At 37.1% G+C, this 8,769-nt stretch overlaps 1 long non-coding RNA gene across 1 annotated transcript; it reads left to right on the top strand.

Annotated features, from left to right (window-relative positions):
• The first annotated feature begins 205 nt into the window (after positions 1 to 205).
• On the top strand, positions 206 to 8,305 carry LOC308650047. Its single transcript, XR_014022224.1, has 3 exons — positions 206 to 322; positions 7,234 to 7,304; positions 7,874 to 8,305. It is a non-coding gene; the product is annotated as an uncharacterized lncRNA (long non-coding RNA).
• The last annotated feature ends 464 nt before the right edge of the window (positions 8,306 to 8,769 follow it).

The following is an 8,769-nucleotide window of genomic DNA, read 5'->3' as shown; positions in this document are numbered from 1 at the left end:
ATATTGGCTTTTCCATGTTGTGAGTCTAATAGAGGATGTAGTGTAAGCATTGCACGGCCAAGTAATTAAATTAATCTTAGCCTCCTCATTAAGGCTAGTGAGGTTTGTCATACCTGGAGTTTTCACTAATTGCAGAGGAGTCTCCCAAAATGCATTGTCCTTTGTCTTTCTGTGAAGCTGGGTAGTAATTAACTATAAGTAGAAACTTTATGGTAATAACCCCCTGCTTTCCACAGAAACAGACTCTTCACTTGCTGAGGGCCAAGAGAGCACTGGCTTGGCTGCCAGACCCCAGAACTGCTACAGGATACACTGAACAAAGGTAAGCCTTCTAAAGCCACAGTCACGTGCCCTGGCCTGGACCTTTATGCATGTCTGAAGTCACATGTGGGGGCTTAGAACTTTAAAAAATTCCCCAAGAGAAATGCTCTGCTGTGAAAAACAGAAACAATCGCTGTCTCACTAGGAATTGTTAATAATTAATTATTCATTCAAATATGCAAATTATTTTTTTCTATTGATTTATAATATATATACCAATGTCCCAAATAAATGGCTTTATGTTTCTCTTTTACTTAATATTTTGAATATAGTATATAACACATTCATGTAATTCAAAATTTTAAAAATTTAGCATATAAGCTTTCCTATCTCAGTTTCTGAACTCTTCCTTATTACCTTTACTAAATACTATTTTCAATTTCTTATGTTGTTGCAGATAGTTTTAATGCACAGAGAAGTAAATACTAACACATACACACATCTTTTTTAAAAAATAAATTTTATTGTGTATATTTAAGGTATGTGATAAGACATCATGGGGTACATACAGAAAATAAAATGGATACTACAGTGAAGCAAATCAACATATCCATCATCTCACATCAATACCCATTTTTTGTTTTTGTGGCAAAAATAACTAAAATCTACTTACGTAGCATAAATCAAAACACAGAATAGTCTTATTGCTGATCATTCTCATGCTGTGCAGTAGATATCTAGATATCTACTGTCCATCCCATGTATCTCAGTATCCTTTGACCCACACCTTCCCATTTCTTCTTCATCTATCGCCCCTGTCCATGTTAACCACTGTTTTGTTCTCTGTTGTTGTGTACTTTAATTTGTTTTTCCTTAGATTCCACATCCAAGTGAGACTGTACAATAGTTTTCTTTCTATGTCTGGCTTATTTAACTGAGCATAATGTCCCCTAGGCTCACCTATGTTATGACAAATGGCATTATCTTGTTCTTTTTTAGGGATGAATGATATCCCATTGTGTATGTATAATTGTAGAAATACAAAAGTCTACCTTCTAACAAGGGAAAATTCAGAATGTCTGACTAGCAGGACAATATGACCCAAAATGAATAGAAAAGCAAGCAATAGAGAAGAACTGATAAATTACACAGATGATAAATCCAAAATAAATAAGGACATTAGAACAGTTGTTACAGCTATGTTTCTAAAAATAGAGGAAAGATTAAACATGATGTTAAAGACATGTAAAAAAACCACATAGAACTATAAGAGATGAAAAATGCATTGTCTATAAGGGATGAAAAGTACAATGTCTGAGATGAAAAGTAACAAATGGGATTAAGAGCAGATTAGAATTAGCAGAGGAAAAGGTTACTGAACTCAAAGACATAGCAATTGAAACTATTTAAAATGTAACATGAAGAGAGAAAAAGTTGAAAAATATTAGAAAATGCTTCTGAAGGCAATGTTACAAGAAGTATACTAATCAAATAATTAAAACCAGTGATAAAGATAAAAATCTTAAAAGCAGTGTGAATTGGGAGACAGTGAGTCCACATCATTAACATACTGGAAGGGAAAAAAAAAACCTATCAGTTAGAATTCAATACCCAGCAAAAATATCTTTCAAAAGCAAAGGCTATTCAAGACTGTTTTAAGGATCAAGTTAAAAATATCTACTTCTTAAAAAACTGAAAGAAATGAAACAAAATGGAGAAAGTATTTAGAATCCATAGAGCCATGAAACAGTAATCTCCAGAATATATAAACTAGTATGAATCAAGAAGCAAAATGACCAGACTTAAATAGGCACTTTATAAAAGAATTAAAATGGCTGATAAATATATTTAAAGGTACAAAAATCTTCTTAGTAGCTAGAGAACTGCAAATTGTAATCATACCATCAAACACCTATCATATTTGGTCAGAAAGGGAAAGCTCACATTTTTTTTTCATTTCTTTTATGATTTATGACAAGAGAAAAAATATTTCTTAATATTTTTCTATTTAATAAGAATAGATTCTCATTCATTAATATTCTCATGATAACAATATATAAAAATGATTGAAGTAGTCTACACAAAAAAATGCCTGTAAACTGGCTTTCTTATTCATGAGCTGTCAGATGTCCTAAATTAGAACTGATGAATTAGAACGTTGGATAAATCAAATTACATTAAATTTTATTAATAATGTTGGCAGTTGTAAAGCCAGGATATTGAAAGGAATATTCTTAATCTGGTAATTAAATTTGAAATAATTTTTATAATAATTGCTTTGTATTTTTCCAGCTAATTAATTTAATGAGAAGAAAGAAGGAGATTGTGGTTTCACTGTACAAGTACATCTTATTAAAAATAACCGTTGTTATGTTTAAAAGGGAGAAAATAGAACTATCTGTTGTTTGTTTCTTTTTCCCTTGTTATGCTTCTGGGAGTGCTTGGGATATGGAAAGTTGTTCACAAATGTTTGCTGGATAGAATTTTGATGTACCAAAACATTTTGGGTTATCTTTAGAAAAGACAGGAATAAACCCCAGTTCAGGAGCTAAATTCCTTGACCTTTACCTTATATCATCTGGCATATTCATCAGTATCAACCTTTATAATTGACTCCCTTCAAAATTCAAAGAAATTAAAGTGTTGGGAAGTGATATTGGTCAAATTACACTGTTATATTGTATGCATATACAAATATGTAACAACAAATGCCATCATTATATGCAACTATAATGCACCAATAAAAAAATGAGGGGAAAAAACATAAGCTACAAGTAAAATCCACCAAGTGTATATTTAACTTTAGGCTTACCTTAAAACCCCAAATAAGTTCCATTCTACTCAGGAGGACGGAAAATCAATGCTCTAGGGTATAAGAATGATCAATATTCAGTGGAACCAATGATGAAATGCTCACTAGAAAGACAAAAATAAGGTGGCAAAATTCTTTTCTATGACTTTTCAAATAATATGTTTATATAGTTCAAATGAAACAAATCCACTCAACATTTATTGAGCACCTACTATAGGACCAATACTGTGGCACATTTTAGTCTTAGTTTGATCTTTATAGTAATAACAAAAGTGCATCTATCCTAAATTAGAAGTGTTGGATTACAACACTGAGTAAAATTAAAAATGCTAAGTTAAAGAGCATTCATCTTAATACAAAATGGAATAAACCATGAAGGCAAATCGCAACATTTTGGATTCTCCACCAATTGCTTTAGTAAGGACCAGCAATTTGACAGTCATCTAGAAGCAGAATGGACTGAATGCTCCGGCATCTGCATAAGAACTCAGTTTTGTGCTCATTGGAATTAAGCTTAGTAGTCCTCACATTTTGGGATATAAAAGATTCACAGTACCAAACTGTATTTACAAGACAACGTTTGGTCTGGATGATTTTAAGAACAATTTAAGTGCTTTTCAAGAGTAACTCAGATTACACACTATTTTTAGCTTCACTGTTCACTTTGGGCCTTACCTTACCCAAAGATGCAATTCCACCAAAAAATTGTGCCAAGGTAGGCAGCTGGATCGGATTTTAATTAAGATCAGAACCTGAGAATGGACAGTAATGGACTGGGAAAGCTGCTTGCTCCTGAATCTAGCCATATTATTTCATCATTTCTGACCACTGTTACTTCTGGTGTCCCTAGTTTTGACTAAAAACTACTCTGACCGTTTTTTACTTCCAAAGGCGCAAACCTTTTCAGAGCTAGGCTTATAATTGCTTAAGTTGGCTTCAGCTACTCTTGCAGTCTACCTTGATCAGCGCTATCATCTTCCCCTAGTACAGAAGGTGGGGGTGAATACCAGGCAGCAAGTCTGAGGCTCGGTGATGTCCAAGGGGCAGCATACTTAATTAATGTCTTTAAGTGGCTACTAGGTCATTTAGAAAAATGGGGCTAGGAATCACTCACATCTCTCCCTCAATTCTAGCCACCCTGAACTGTGGCTGTCTCTGACTCCAGCCCTTTGTACATCTTGTCCCCCTGATTGGCTGACTACTACTCATCCTTCAAGAGTCAACTTAGGATGCCCTCCTCTAGGAAAGCAGGTCTTCCTGTGGCCTACTGCCTCCTCCCTGCCCTCCCCCTTCCCCTCCTCCTGAGTTAGGGTGAAAAGCCAGCAGCCTCTGGGTGTTCTCCTAGTTTTCTCTTGTGGCTCTATGCATCTTAAAGGCAGAACTTGTAACAGGGGTTCACTTGATGCTTTGACTTGTGGCTTTGAAACTTACATGTTTTTTTCCTTTTCCCCAATCTTCTTTTTCCTAAACTTCTCCTCCCTGATCTTCTTTTCCCTAAACTTTTTCCTGATCTTCTTTTCCCTAACCTCCTTCTTGATCTCCTCTCTGATCTTCTTTTCCCTGATCTTCTCATTCCCTATATCTCCTCCCTAATCTCATTTTCTCTGAATCAATTCTATAAAAGCCCCCTGTTCCTGCGGATAGGCAGAATCACAGCCTTTGGGGCAGGAGTCCCATGTGTTTCTCCTTTACTAGCAAAGAATAAACCTCTTTCCTTTTCTCAAGATGTTGTCTTTGTTATTGGATTGGCATCAAGGACAAGGACCAAGCCTTTGGTTACAAGCTGAGGTCTACTTCATTTCTGTACCTTATTATGACTTGTAAGAGCTTAAAGTTTTCTTGGTGAATAGAAGAGGAATTTAATAACATTTTCCTAGAAGTTCAGATGAAATAGCAGATGTAAAATATAAAGCAGAACACTTGACACATAGTAGACACTGAAAATTGGTCTTTCCTTTCATTTCCATTTCTCCCACCCCCACCAATGCCCTCCTCACAACTGCTTTCACCTGACCCTGTCCCCTTGTGCAAGAGGCAAATTCAGAGGAATTTGCAGAGGGTGACCTCTTCCTGTAAGGAATGATGGGACTCTGATGTGAAATGCACGTTTTTGGAATAATTTTAAGAGAAATAGACTCATCAATGAAGGCTTTTTGTTAGTGATGACCTCATTTCCTTGGAACACTTGTAATAAATTAGCTTATTCATTAATTATGTGATAATTGCTTTTTGTTATAGTCTGAAACTCAATAAACACTATTGAAAACTGCTAATTACCATTATAACAATAATAGACATTGAGATCAACTATGAATGTTATGGAGCCTACTCAATAACAAGCAAGAGGAAATGTTAAAGTGCAAATTCAGTTCTAGGAGAAGTTAACTTATTAAAATCATTTAAATATAAATGCATGGCCAATTTGAACAGCAAAGACTATTTTGACCACCAGAGGGAGCTCACACTTTTAAAAACCTCAAGTTTTCACAACAGCCACTCCAAGTTTTTGAATCAGTAATGATGTTGTCCTGAGTTGGTTTTGGAGGCTTCTTATACTACCAATATGCCAAAGGGATGAATAAGTGGCAAGAAATTGTTAATCGATGTAAATATATTCGAAGTGGCTACAACTGTTTAAAAAGATGATTTTGGATCATATATATGTGAAATTATGAATTTAATGTAGTTTTTATTTTTTGCCCCAAACATAGTATTTTAAAGATACTTTTAAAAGCCATGTTTCCCTCAAAAGTGATAGCTGTGGAGTTAACTTATTTTGTTTTCAAGGAATATGGGAGTCTGGTGTCATAATTTCATCACCATATGCATATGAAGTGAATAAGCTCAGTACCACTGCCACAGCCTGATTTATAGGGTCATTGCTCTTTCCCTGGATGGTCATAATTTCTTCATTGGTTTCTTCACCCCCCTTGATAACACCTGTGTAGTGTCTCCCCAAATGCAGTTAACTTTATTCATCACTTTCAGACTAATTTGGGGGTGCCGGGATTCAAACCCAGGGACTCACACATGCTAAGCACACTGAACTGTGCCCCTAGCCTCCAGACTAATTTTCATAAATCATGTTTTTGATCACATTACTTTTCTGCTCAAGAAAACAAATCAACAAACCAACACTTGGCATTAAGATCCAACTTAATACTCCCCTCTCTTCAGGCCAACCAGCTCCAGGCTGGAATAACCCTCTCTCCCTGTCTTTCTGAGTTCCCATGGCACTTCTGTTCTTATCTCCTTACTCCTTTGTGTTGTAATTGCTTGTTAACATGTTTTAGACCACCTCCAAAATCAACTTCCTTAAAGTCACAAGTCCTTGCTCAGAAACCAGTGGGAAAGCTTGTCTGAGCAGATAGCTGACGGTGAAGGCCAGCTCAAGAGATTCCAACTTGGGAGACATTCTGAGGTGGAACTGATGAAACTGGAATGTCTAGCAGCATAAAAGAGCCACTCAGAACTTACTGACTCCCATTAACAGTTTATTATTATCTCTCAATAGTCTGAGGGTTCACCAGACTCATGTAATTCTTACTTGGAGGCTCAAATGCACTTACAGTTAGGTGGTAGCTGGGCTGTTCATCTGAATGCTCCACCAGGCAGAAGGTCCAAGATGGTTTCTTCTACATGTCTGGCCACCTGAGCCAGCTGAAACCTTTGAGCATGGACCAGGTATTTTACTCTCAATCTATGGCCCATTATGGCTAGCTTGGGCTAACTCAAAGCATGGTCATCTCAGGTTGGACTTCTTACATATGGTCTGGTTTTCCCTGGAACAAGCATTTTAAAAATCCAGGTGGCATTGTCCAGACTTCTTATGCACTGACCTTGGGAATCACACAGCATTACTTCCTCTATCTACCGCCAGCCCAGATCCAATGTGGGAAGGGATCTGGAAATACTGGAAACCATAATTTCCCATTAGGCCATCTTTGAAGCCTACCTACCCTACCTGCTGACATTTTCCATGAGGAAAATACCTTTATTTGAAATGTGGAAGGCAGAAGCCTAAATTAGGCCAACCAGAAGTGTTAGAAAAGATCAGGGTGACAGAAACTTTTTTTTTTTTTTGTACTAGGGATTGAACCCAGGGGTGTTTAACCACAGAGCCACATCACCAGCCCTTTTTATTTTTTATTTTGGCACAGGGCCTCACTAAGTTGCTGAGGCTGGCCTTAAACCTATGATCCTCCTGCCTCCCTATTTGCTGGAATTACAGGTATGTGTCACTGTGTATGACTAGAAACTTAACACAAAAGGTATGGTTAGTCACTTGTTTAATATAAATGTGGACATTCTTTTATACTCTTCTCATGGAGGGGTAGGGTCTATGTTCTTTCCCCTTGAAACTGGACAGAACTTTCTGTTTTGTCTAACAGAGTATAGCAGAATTGATGCTATGCAAATTCCAAAACAAAATCCAAACAGGTGATGTATTTTCAAACTTTAGCATCTGTGAAATCTGACTTCCTTGAGTCGACCATGCTATGAGGAAGCCCACACGGCACATTCGGGAGACTATATAGAGAGATTTTGAGACCAGATGAAGAGAGAAGGACTCCTGACCCACAGAAACTGTGACATAGAAAAATGTGTGTAGCTGTTTTAAATCACTATATATTCAGGTGACTTTACATGTAGCAATAAATAACTGAAACAAATGGATTGAGAAAACTTTGCATTGAATGACTACATGATCTGCCTGCCTGTTCATCTTTCAGCCTTTGTTTCTAACAAGGTAAAAACTTCCCATTATAGAGCTCTCATTACCCATCTGTTCCCTTCCAGAGATATTTGCTGAGGCCTGCCTGACAAAGCCTGCAACCTTTGGTTCTGCTGCTGCACCTGCGGATGCATGTGATGACTGCTATGGGTCCACCTCACTTCTACCACATCTGAGCCAGTTTCCAAGCAGGAAACTTGCTGGGAGTTGAGATTTAGACACCACCCCCTGGTTCTCCCTGACCAATTTTAGATGTCTCTTCTAAGGAAGAAAGACTATTATAACTCCTAGAAGCCAAGTAGATAGAGTCATCCAAAACACTGTGGCCATTTTTCTCAGCTCATGATGACTTGCCAGGGCCAGGGACAGCCTGCTGTCCCCACAACCCACTCATCCAAGCAGAATTTCTCAGCCTTCCATCAGTAGGTCTCCATTCATCCCATTCTATCCACACTGAAGCAAATTAAAGCCATTTTCTTTTTACCCTCTATTTATAAGGAGTCTGACTCATAGTCGGGTAGGAAAGGGGAACATGGGAGCAATAGACAACTCTAGATAAGGTAGAGGGGTGAAGGTTATGGGGTTAGAAATGATGGTGGAATGTGATGGACATTATTATCTAAAGTACATGTATAGAGACATGAATTGATGTGAATATACTATGTATACAACCAAAGATATGAAAAATTGTGCTCTATATGTGTAATAAGAATTGTAATGCATTCCGGTGTCCATATATAAATAAAAAATAATAATACTAATAATAAAAGACCAAGGGAAGGGAAGGCAAAGGAAAGAAGGCAAGGGTCAGGAGATAAGACACTGGCATGTGCAATGAGACCAGGAGCTCTAGATGTGGTCCAATGAGGTGAGATGTGACTGTGGTCATCCCCTGTAAAGGAATGGGTGAAGGGATAGAAATGTTGAATATACCCTGTTATTCATTTATCATCATCATTTG

Source organism: Spermophilus citellus (genome assembly GCF_964194105.1).
Source record: "Spermophilus citellus genome assembly, chromosome: 5".
Lineage (NCBI taxonomy): Eukaryota > Metazoa > Chordata > Mammalia > Rodentia > Sciuridae > Spermophilus > Spermophilus citellus.
Note: the sequence above shows the minus strand (reverse complement) of the source record. Positions and strands in the feature narration are given on the sequence as shown.